Source organism: Vidua macroura, chromosome 4 (genome assembly GCF_024509145.1).
Source record: "Vidua macroura isolate BioBank_ID:100142 chromosome 4, ASM2450914v1, whole genome shotgun sequence".
NCBI classification, from domain to species: Eukaryota; Metazoa; Chordata; class Aves; order Passeriformes; family Viduidae; genus Vidua; species Vidua macroura.
This window is the reverse complement of record NC_071574.1, coordinates 56,724,167-56,736,637: the sequence shown is the minus strand read 5'-3', so window position 1 is coordinate 56,736,637 and position 12,471 is coordinate 56,724,167. Positions and strand designations below refer to the sequence as shown.

The 12,471-nt window shown below is 37.9% G+C and overlaps 1 long non-coding RNA gene across 1 annotated transcript; it reads left to right on the top strand.

The window, feature by feature from the left end:
- The first annotated feature begins 7,748 nt into the window (after positions 1-7,748).
- Positions 7,749-8,649, top strand: LOC128806920 (uncharacterized). The gene is made up of 3 exons (XR_008436976.1): positions 7,749-7,883; positions 7,962-8,021; positions 8,534-8,649. It is a non-coding gene; the product is annotated as an uncharacterized LOC128806920 (long non-coding RNA).
- Positions 8,650-12,471: the final 3,822 nt, after the last annotated feature.

The window sequence follows — 12,471 nt, the reverse complement described above, 5'->3', positions numbered from 1 at the left end:
CTGGGGACCTCAGAGCTGAGCACAGCACTCCAGGCAGGGGCTAACCAGAGCAGAGCAGAGGAGCAGAATCTTCTCCCTTGCCCTGCTGGCCACACTGCTTTGGATGCAGCAGTGGGCTTTGTGGGCTGTGAGTGCCCATTGCCAGCTTTTGTCCACACTTTCATCCACCAGCACCCCCAAGTCCTTTTCCGCAGTGCTTCTCTCAATCCATTCATCCCATCCCCCAGCCAGGTAGCAGGGATTGCTCCAACCCAGCATAGCACCCTGCACTTAGCTTTGTCAAACCTCAGAGAGTTCCCATGGTCCCACTTCTCAAGCTTGTTGAGGTCCCTCTAGATCACATTCTGTTCTTCAGGCGTGGCAACAGAACCACCCAACTTGGTGTCATCAGCAAATTTTCAGAGACCACACTAAATTTCTATGTCAAAATGTCTATGTCACTGAGGAAGACATAAAACACCACTGGTCCCAAGAATCCCTGGGAGTCCCACTTGTCATTGATGTCAATTGGGACTCTGAGCCATTGTCTGCTACCCTCTGGATGCAGCTGTCCAACCAACTCCTCATCCACCAAACAAATCCATCTCTCTCCAATATAGAGGGAAGGATGTTGTGGGGGCCCATGTGAAAGGCTTTACAGAAATCCAGATAAATGGCATCTGTAGCTCTTCCTTTGTAAACTGATATAGTCACTCCATTATAAAATCCCCTCAAGTTGGTTAGGCTGGATTTCTCCTTACACAGTAAAATTTAAAATGAAGTGAAATTAAGATGTCAAACCGAATGTTCTATTTTGTTAGCATATTTGTATAAGCTATTATGCATTAGCCAGTGTATTTTTATTAGATTTATAAAGTATATGCTGCTGATTCTATAGTTCTAAATTGGGTTAAGTTGATGTCAGAGACTGAAGGAATTGATGTCTCAAGATATTTTGGGATGCCTGTGTGGGAGGGAAGGGGCAGGTCTAGCCTTGCCCTGGTGAGACAGTGAACTGTCCCACACCCCAGCTAGAGCCCGTATCCCAGCCAGGCAGAACTGCCAATCACTAACACACCAGGACCAGTGCTCCACTCTGCACTAACCCAGCCCTACAGAGGCCAAATGACCAGAAGTCCCACCCAGGGGGAGGGCCCAGAAAGGCCATTGGGTATTTAAGGCCAAGGAGGCCACTAGGGTGTTCCTTACCCTACTTTCCTCTTAGACTTTCTGTCTGAGCACTGCTGGAACCCAGGAGCTAGTAGCTATATGTGTGCTTTTATATATCTTTTCTGTCTTTCTTCTTCTAACTCCCTTCTCTTGGAACATTTTGAGTAACATAACATCAAGAAAAAAAATTGCTAAGTTGAATGGGCTACATTAATGCTGTGAGAAGTGTTTTAGGTTGATTGGGTATTGTACTAAATCTTTTGCCAAAATTCCTTGATTTTTCTAAATTTTACCACTAAACTTTTGTGTTGTTTTGACCTCTTGAGACTGATTGGTATTTCTTCCATGCATCCAACACAGAGTATGTGAACCACTGTAAAGTCATTTTATTGGGGCCTTACATTTACACATTTTACTGGAAATTTTGCTTGAGAAGGAACTGCACAACTATCTAATTTTCCTCCTGCTATGGTTTTGTAGAAGTGCCTTGGTCAGTAGCAAACTGTTTAAGGCATAATTCATCTATTCCAGAAACTGTGACCTTTATGATCACAGCCTGCTTAAGAGAAGCATGAGGAGCAGCTGAGGTCACTTGTTCTGTTCAGCCTGGAGAAGAGGAGACTGAGAGAAAAGCTCATTGCAGTCACAGCTTCCTCATGAGGGGGAAGAGGAGGGGCAGGCACTGATCTCTTCTCTGTGGTCCCAGTGACAGGACCTGAGGGAATGGGCTGAAGCTGTGTCAGGGGAGGCTTAAGTTGGATATTAGGAAAAGGTTCTTCACTCACAGGCTGGTCAGGCACTGGAACAGGTTCCCCAGGGCAGTGGTCACAGCACCAAGACTGACAGAGTTCAAGAAGTGTTTTTCAATGCACACATGGTGTGATTTTGGGGGATGGTCTTGTGCTGGGCCAGGAGTTGGACTCTATGATCTTTGTGGGTCCTTTTCCAACTCAGCATCTTCTGTGATTCTGTGAAAATTAAAGCATTTTTTGTGTGAGTATAATATGGGAAAGTATAACATAGGAAACCTTTAAACAAATACCATGTAAGAAGTCAATAATTTTCATACGTTTGCCTTTTGCAGAAGTTGTCTAGAAACTTGTCAAGAATTTTACCTAACCTGTCTATTAATATACAAGATTAAATTTGTAGGAAACTTTGAAAATGGAGGAATGAAATTAATTGTCCAAGGCACGTGGAAAACTTTTAACAGTAACCTCTATAGCATAATCTATAACTATAGAGAATATAAATTCTTGAACATTCTTCTTCCCTTCTCTCTGACATAACTGGGATTTCTCTGGGTAGCTGACAGTGTTTATGGGATCTCAGAACTCAAATTAGTCTTTTCCACTAGAAAAAATCTTGGGGTAAAATTAAAATAATGTTAATTTCACATGACAGCGCAGCAGAGCGCAACTAACGGAGCACAGTTAACCAACTGTGCATTAATGTAATAGACATGTATAGCAATCAGTGCTTGAAGTTGCTATGTTAGTTATTTTTTAGTTTACATACTTCAGTCAATCACGTTCCAGGACTTATGTCTAGAATGCACTAAGAATAGAAAAAAAATGTTCCAGCTCTTTGATACCTCCCCAGTCCTTATTCCCATTCTGCCCCACTTGTCTCAGTGTTGTCCGTGGAGTAAAGGGTCAAAGTTTAATAGCCAGTGTAGCAGAATTAACAAAAATTGCATGGGCATGTAATGGTGGTACTGTTTGACAGCTCAAAGTTATAATTTTCATGTTAGTATTGCATTTGAAATTTTTTTTACTTGTATTTAAGCAAAACCACGGAAATGAAACATTCCCCTGCTATGTATTTTTTATGAAAGAAAAACAAACCTGAGATGAAGCACATGCACTTCACCTTTGGTTGAGTCACAGCAGGTTTGGCTGCTGTGCTACTCAGATAAAAGCCCAGTGTGCATACATTGCCTTAGCTGCAAGCTGGGAGAGCTGGGGGGGGGGGGCACATCTGGGTGATTGTGTCAGGCTGTTGGAAGGATGAGCCTACAGATGTGCTTCACAAGAAAAAAAATTACATCTCAGTTTTTTGATGGAACATGACGGGAAGCAGTTTCTAAAAGACTGGATTGAATAGTTAATGTAGAGCTATATAAATTGAGGGAAAAAATACCATTTTGTTGTATGTATTGAAATGCTTCACTGACACGTTCTGTGCAGCATTTGTGATAAAAGATAACTTTTCAACTGTTCCACACTACATATAGTATTGTTTTTGTACACTCAATGCACATATTAAAGTCAACGCTCTTGACTATTTATCATTTCATAATAGCTTACCAGTCATGCACAAGTGGAAATAATATTGAGGAGAAAAAGAAAATGTACTAGTAGAGATTTCTACAAGCTGCCCACCAAGAAACTCTCCTAACCTTCTGAAAAAAATCTGTACTTTCAGAAATTAGATCTGTGTAATATTGTTTCTGTTGAATGATGGGAGTGGTAAAATATATCACATCTAACAGTTTTGCCAAAGTCCAGGCCCTTCTGACCACATTGAGTCATCTTTGCTATGAAAATCAGTGTGAATAGATCATAGTAACAGATATGCTTGCATGTGAAAATTCAGGAGGAGTATTGTCAGCTTTCCAAGTGCACAAAAAGGTATTATTAACATTTACTCCAATAAAAAATTATTTTCCTTACTAGTTAAAAACAAAACCAAAAGAAATCTGAAAGAATCACAGAAGCTGCTGAAATGATACCAGACAAGATTCATGCTCTAGTATCATTAGTGTAGATCTTTCTGCCAGATAAAAGCTTTGTTCAAGGAGGATAAGAAGAAATGGATCAAAGTAAAGTTCCCCATATTCACCACTTCCTTGTTCTAGGAAATTTGAATTCCTACTGCAGAAAGTAATAAATTATGTTTTTCGGCTTTTCTTGAATATTGATGAAGTATAGACAATGAATAATGTCTATACTTAGTGTGTTGAAACAGTATCTAGAAAAAGTTAATTAGAGTTAAGAGCACAGTAATTTTGGTGCCCATTTTTCATTCTCCTCTTACATAATCTATGTAATTTGGGTTTTTAAATTTTTTTTCTAATACAATAGTGCTTCTGTATTCTTGTAGTGTACTTCTTTGCCATAGAAAATTGTCCATCATCTTTAATAATGAGTTGCATTCTGAAATCTGAAGTTCTTATCTGTGTCTAGAAAATCATTCATTTGAGCACAAATTAACAGACAAAATTTGAAGCAGATTACACGAAGTATTAAATTAAAATTTTTAGAAAATGCTGTGAGCAGATTTCTTTGAATAACTCAGTATCTTCAGTCTTCAGCCAGCACAGTTCTTTTACCTACATTCAAAATATTATTTTTTCCCCTCTGTGTTTATCCAACAAACCAGTGGATACTTATTACTATTGCTTGTTTTAAACTGAACTCATAAAGGCATCTGGAGATTATTAAGGTGAATGACAAAGGAAAAATAAGTATTTGTTTGAAATACTTGGACTGAAATGCAAATATATTCTATCCCTATTTTCCTGGTGGTCATTGGCTGTGTGATAAAAATAATCTTAACTACAAATGTTTTCACTCTTTAATCTCATGGCTGCTAATATAAATGTGTAAGAAATTCCTAGACCACAGATTGAAATCCTGGCCTCTGGTTTTGTAGACAAATGTTTCATAGCAGCTGTTTAGACACACCCACTGCTTTGAACTGCGTGTCTCTTAGCTTCTTGCTGCAATGTGCCTTGACATCAGTGGTAGAAGGGGACAGTTTCTCATTATATTAGTTGTTTCATGTTTTGAGCATGTGTTATGATTTCTTGTGAATCCTCCTAAGCTGTTGGTGATCTGTGTTGATGATGATCAGAACATTCATAGGAAACACATGGATTTAAGGCTTCTGGGGAAGGAGGAAATAGAATTCAGTCCTGCTTCTTGATGCTCTACCAGGTATGCAATTATTGAAAAGGTCACCTTCTCCCCCAGCATTTTAAAATGAAAAGTTAGCACTGCTTAGGTGCTCCAAGAGTAGCTGTAGATACATGTGCTCATAAAATAATTGCAGATACCACCCTTGCTTGGCTGAGTTATCTTTACAAGCAACATAGAAATCCAAAGATCAAGTTTTACTTTGGGATCCTTTATATTCAGTTTCTGTAGCTTAACTTGCAAAAATCCTATAGATTTATTAGCTAAAGGCCTTCCATGGCTACAGGAATCATGTATATTGACATATTTGTAATAGTCAAGATGCATGATTTCAGAGGGGGTCAACCCATTGAATCAATAGCCAAACAGAGCGACAGCTCTGTGCTGGAGAATAACTCTCCCTGAAATGATTGGGGGGGATCTTTTGTGAGCCTGCAGTTTTCAAATAAAGAGAGCAATGACTTTAATGCATCTCAGTATCATTACTCTAATGTGGCATATTTCTTGTCACTTTTATCCTTATGTTCCTTCTTTCCAGCTCATTGCAGCTTCTTCCCAGCTTGCCATCACTTCACTCTGTTCATGATGCTGTTTCTGCAAAGACAGCACTTCTATGATAACTTCTGTTGGTTTCAACACACTTCACATTCACAGCAAAATGTTCATTTGTACCATGAAGTCTGTAGTTTGTAGTCTTTTTCTCTCCTTTATGCAGTAACTAAATTCAATAAAAGTAGAGTGTCATTTTCTCAGCTGTGCTTTCTTGGGAATCAATATAGCACCAATAATTACAGATTAGTTTAGTAAAAACACAAAACAAAACTAAATTGACATGACAGTTGAAATATTAGATGAGAATGCATTGGTTCTTCTTCGGATGTTTTTCGACATTATTCATTCCTTGTTCCATATATACTTCCCACAAAAAAAAATTATAGAATCATGGAATGGATTGGAATTAATCTTAAATATCATATAATTCCATCCCCCATGTTGTGGACAGGGACACCTTCCCCTCCCCCAGGTTGCTCAGAGCCCTATCCAACCTGGCCTTGAACACTTCCAGGGATCTACAACTTCTCTGGACAACCTGTACCAGTGTCTCACTGCCCTTAGAGTAAAGAATTTCTTCCTAATATCTAATCTAAAGCTACCGTCTTTCTATTTGAATCCATTCCTCCTGTCCTGTCACTGCATGCTCTTGCATATAGTAATTCTTAAAAGGTTAAGATGATGCTTAGATACATAAGCAAGTTAAATTCCTTTTCTGTTTATTTAGTTATCAAAAGGACTACATTGCTATTAAACAAGAAAGAAATACCTATATTGTTCAACTAAAACCACATTCAAATGAATGGAGACAATGCTGGCAGTACTAGCTTTTGGTGATAAGGTTAAAGTTGTCAGAGACCTCTCAGCATGTGACAATTCTGTGTCCTATTACATCATGGAAGTGCTGCAGCAAGACTTGCCTCTGCCAGTTTCCTGTTCCATCAGACCACCATGAGCTGCAGGCTATAAATGTTACTCAGTCCTGGTTTACACTGAATGCCACGCATCCCATCCCTAGCAATAGGATGGATTAATAATTGATGGAAATTAACAGAAATAATTCTCACCTGAATGTCAGGTGATAAAAAGCAGCAAAAGCCCCTTTGGAAACCAGTTAGCTGTGCTAATACTAGTGTAGAATTTGATTGGAGAAGCCTTACTTAATTTTACTACTAGAAGAGGTATTTAACAAAAAAAAAAGGTATTTTTTTTAACTCAGCCTACTTACTGCAGGAAAAGTTACTTTATTTTCTGGATCAATCAAATGTATTTCTCAAGCAATACTTGGTGCTGAAGGAGAACATGCAAGCAAAACCTTAAAACACTGTCCTAAGCGTAACTGTTTCACTTTCTCCTCCCCAGTTATTACTGTTTACGGGCTCCCTACTGCCTAAAACAAGGTAACATTAGAAGACATTCACATCTGAAATTTCTAGTATTAGCTAGAAGTTAAAAACTACATAGCACAAAGAAATTGGTGTCATTTTGACCTAAAATAACTGAAGGTAATATAGGTTTACTGCTAGTGAAATAATGCATATACTGTAATTAATATTTATGAATAAATACCACATCTCAGTCATGAGTATTTTATAGATAAATTTATTTCTATAAATATTTCTTTCAATTAAACTTGAGAAAACAGTTACTTTAAGTGCTGCATGACTAGAAGAGTCTAGATTTCTACTGTGCTTCTCACATAAACTGTTAAATATGCACTTAGTGCTACATAGAGTATGTAGGGTTATTCTTCTATGACATAAGATTTAGCTGCTATTCTGTATTCTATCTGGAATTCCCAAAGCCAATAGATAGAAAAGCCTCTTTTTCAAAGTTAGAAAGCCTATAGCTTTTGCTATGCTCTGTTTCAGTTCCCTTCTCTCTTTTAATTGCTTAAGGAGATTAGCAAAAGTAGCCCAAACTCCATTCTGCAGCATGTCAGAATGCTCTCAGTTCTTAGTCATGTAGCCAAATTGACTTTAGCAATAAGTCTACTTTCTACATGTTCTGATCCTATATAGCCTCCAAATTTATGATTCAATTTGACTTTATTTGGCTCCTGTTCTTAAAGGGATCATAAATTTGCCATTAATCTTTGATTGTATTCCATCTGTTCTCAAGGTGACTTCTGTTGCCTCATGAGGTACGTACTACTGAGCTACCTGCCAAACAATCTTTCTGCTTCAAGGCTATGTCTTTTCAAGGAATATTTGTATCTGGGCATTTCATTCTTGTTTCAAAAGCTGATTGCCAACAGCACAGGTAATGAATAATATTCAATTCATTTGAAGCATTATATTACTGATTTAGAAAGTGCTTTCAACTTCCATTTTCTTACAGATTGACTTGGCCCAGTATCCAAGATTCCTATCACTGAAGAAACTGTACATATTCCCTAGTGTAGTTTAAATCTTTGTTTCTGGTCTCTTCTGGTAGAAATTTCCCTGGGTTTGTGTTCTGCCACTGCACAGTAACTTCCTCTGTGTGTGCTTGTTCATACACAGCAGAAGGCACGTTGAGGTGTGTGTGAGGCTGTCTTCCTGCAGTTGTAATCCAAACCCTAACCTTGCCAACAGCATTTCATAGCATCCCACTCAGGGAAGCGACACAGCACTAACAGTAGATGAAAAAAGCGCTGACACTGAGGAGTGATTTGCTTTTAGAGAATGAACTGATATTCAGCAGTTAAACAGACTTTAAATTATAAATGACATTTAAACAGACTTTCTAGACCCTTCACATCAGTCTTTAGGCTTCCACATAGGCTTTCATAGCTTGCCATGCAAGCAGGATAATAACGGTTCTTTTATGAGTTGACGGAAGTGTTGTTTGGTTTTTTATAAGTAGGAACTTATTTCAGTACAATAATCTGGAACCCACTCCTAACCCCAGCTCTATACTTACTACTTCAGATAAGCAAGAACACTGAAAACTGAAAGGAAGATTCTTCTGGACAGAGTTTTATAGTCATCACTGACTTTCTCTGAATATATAAGCCTAATTTTCTGAAGTTTTACAGAGAAAGAAAGCTTTGACTCCAGCCAATCTGAGCTCCAGCCACCATCTGAGCTCCAGCTTTCTAGCTAGGCAAGGTTCTCAGTATTTGTGTTTTGAGAAAAGAAATTACTTAGATGAACCACCTGTTGTTCACCATTGACCTCTTTGAGCTTAACAGTTTTCAAATAAAATTTCTACAAGGACCACATTCTATGTAAACAAAATACTTGAGCTATTACTGAGCTCATCCATAGGACAAGGTCTTTGAGCACCTTGAAAACTGAGAATTGGACTTTTTTTATTACCTTCTAACAACTCCCTATTCACATGCCTAGCCTACTTCTATCAAAATAACAGGTCCTAGTCCTCAGGATTTTAAACCCAACTATAATCCTAAATAATATCTTCCAGATGGGTAGGAAACCCATGACTACTAGAAAATTAATAGGAAATGAGTTGCAGCTGCAGGTAGCATCTCCCAAATTATATCTTCCAGCCCATCTGAATTTATTAAATTCACTTTAGCAGCTACATTAACTCTACAGAAGCAATTCTCTATAACTACATTTTAGCCATAACCCTGTTGTTCAGAAAGAGAAATTTGCCTCCAACTCCTTGGAATTCTGGAAGAAATTGTTTACAATAGCTGGGAATAACCTGTCTTCAAACTCTGTGTTGGCATGTGGCTTTGCATCCTTTCTGAAATTTCGTTATACTTTAGCAGATACACAAAATGTTGTGAAGGTCGGGTAAGTAATCTTGTGCCACCTACTGCTTGCTTCTGGCATTATTGCTGTTGAACAGCTGACATGTCTCTCTACTATTAACCATAGACACTCAGATAAAGATATTAATCAGAATTGGGTGAAAACTTAGGAAAAATAATTCCCAAAGACTGAGAGCAGCTGTGTTGAGGATCAGACCTGGTAAGGAGAACGTGGGTCAGATACAGCCCCGGCATCAGGCGCTGTGCTGGGGACAGGGCTGTGCAGGGACCTGGCTCTTGGCTGTGGGAGCTGCTGACCAGCCCTGCTGCAAGCACCACTGGGGCAGGCACTGACAGACCTGGGAGAGGGATCAAAATGGGGTCCTGGGCCCATCCTGGCCAGGGGAGTGGAGACACAGAGGGGTTCCATGGACAGCCAGGGTGGGCAGTGCCCTGAAGGTCTGCACAGCCAGCTACCTAAACTCCAAGAGGTTAGTTATATGCACTCTTATTTTTGCTGTCAGGCAGCAAGATGCTCATAAACATCACTGACATCCTCATTACAAAAATTCCTGACTGTAATCATACTGATCTAGTCTTCTATCCAGTGGGTATTTGGAATTCTTCTGCTGACTGCTATGCTTTCTCCCCATTCCTTCTCTCTTCTATTTCTGCTCTAAATCTATATACATAAAATTTACATAACTTATTGAAATTCAGTTGTCTTTAGGTCAAATTACATCATTTGCTCAAGTGTCTAGTCCAAAGTCCATTTTATTTAGTGGGTAGTTTCCCAAAGATAGGGTCTCTCCATAAAGCAAAGAGCTAATCCAAGCTATCACTTGGCCATGCCCTCAAAGGTAACTTCACATGATGTGTTACAGACTTTGGTGGCTTTGAGTGTTCAGAACAACAGTTGCAATTCCCTCCAAGAGACCAGTGCCTCTTACCAAATGATTTTCTGCACTTCAGCTTGGGCAAGGCTGATCAAAGAGGAACAATGACTGTATTTGACTGTATTTAAATCCAGGATCAGCTGGATGTTCCAATTTAGTTTCTTATCCACACCTCTACCCAGTCTCCATTTGTTAAACTCAGAATGAACTCTTGCTGTGCCATTATCTTTTTGTACCTGAGAACACTAATTAGGCATAAATCCTCCTGGAAAGGTGTATGCAATGTAAAATTTTTGTTACATTAAAATGCACAAATTAAAACAGAATCACTTGCTGATTAAAAGAGAAGATTCTTTCTAAATAGAAGATAGTTGTAATTACATTTGCCCTTTTTTCTTATATATAGTTACGTTCTATGCAATACCTGCAGATATAATAGAAGTGGTTTCCTTAGCAACCTTTAGATTCTGAAGAAAAACAGCAATACATTACTTCTAAGTAGAAATAACAGAGAAAACCAATTAATTCCAGAATATTAATTTCCATCTATTTTAAAATTATTAGAAACTATTAAAAAATGAATTGCAGTATACTTTATTATCCTTCAGAGAATGAATCTCTCCAAATTACTTTAGTACATTTTCCAAATTAGTTCAGAAAATTAAATGAAAATAATTTGCATATAGTTGGTAGTATACAACTTTCTGCTTTATATCTACTTATTGCAGCATTTTAAATGTCAGTTAATATTTTAAACACAATCAAAACCTAATAATGGTAACCAAATCATTTGTGTAGTTACCAAATCATTTGTGTATTGCTAAAGCAGCGTTTGCCAGTGTTTTGCTCATAAGGAACAGAAGCAGACACAAAGCTAGTTTACAACCTCACTTTGCTCATTCCACTAACTTGAATTTATAAAAATTCAGCAATAACACTGCTGATTTCCATCCATGTGAAGATAAACTTTAAAAAGGGAATTGAATGTGTCATTTATAATGAGATTTTCCTGAGTGTGTAAACAAGCAGGATGAAACGATACCTGTTCTAAACTTTCTCAGTCCATTTTAACCCACTTTTGACTTTGAAGTCAAGAGCAACAGATTGTTTTAACTCTTTGATTACTGCAAAGTTTAGTAATCTGAGGAGTTTACTGAATGTAGTAAACACTTTTTCAGTTTCATATTAGGTAAAGGAAATTACAGTATTCTGATTTGTTAAATAAAGATTTTCCTTTTTTTCTTTTTCCCTGCCACCCTTTTGATTAAAGCCTGGTCATTTGCTGCAGGAATTTGCTTCATAATTCATAAAAATAAAGTGCATAGCTTTGGTTTGTATGACAGCTACAGCTTGATGTTCTGAGTTAAAATGTAGCAGTATGTTTTAGATTACTTTTTGAAGAATTAAAGGATTCTCCCCCCTCTCTTCTTCAGATGATTTCATGAATCTGACATTTTTCTGTAAATGAAAAAACAGGTTCATATAATTTAAACACAGCTGATAAATGTTGATTTATCTCTCTGTCAGATGCGTGTGGGATGAAAGGAGTGGCCATGAAACCTGTTGCACAGTTGCTCAACTCAGTTTTTATTAATTTAATACTACAGACAACTCCATGCTTCATCCAATAACATAAGTTTTCAGGAAATTCATACTGATCAAAGATGAAAAAAAGTAGTTACTTTGCCATACTTGCTTTTTCCTAGAAAAACCTTTCCTGCCTTTACACAGATAGTTGGGTATGGCCCCTAAGTTCAGCTACCATCCAAACACTCATTTGTGTAAGAAGCAAGAGGAATTCACATCTGCACTGCAATAATTCTGCAATGGCCTTCTCTAAATGTTATAAATCCAATTTGCCCTGCCTGCAGTCCAGCATGAGCTCACAGTCCCACCTCCTGAGTAAAGGCCAATGGCTTAGACAGAAAAAGGTCCATTTTGTACAAGCTCAGTGGTTGGAAAACTTATATTCAGTCCTTGTGTGGCAGATGATATCTTATCAATGGTAATATTAGAAGCACTAAATATTAAAAAGTCATAATTTTTGCAGGTATAGAAGCATTCACTTTTTTTCCCATCATAAATTCTGAACAGCCTGCACAGCCAAGACAAGGATTTTTAATACATGTAATTACCAATTTTATCAAACTTTACAGAAGACTTCATTCTGACAATCACAGAGCGCAGAGTGGGCAAAACGTAATTTATATTAGTACAAAACCTCATAACTTCTAATCTCATAACAAATAGA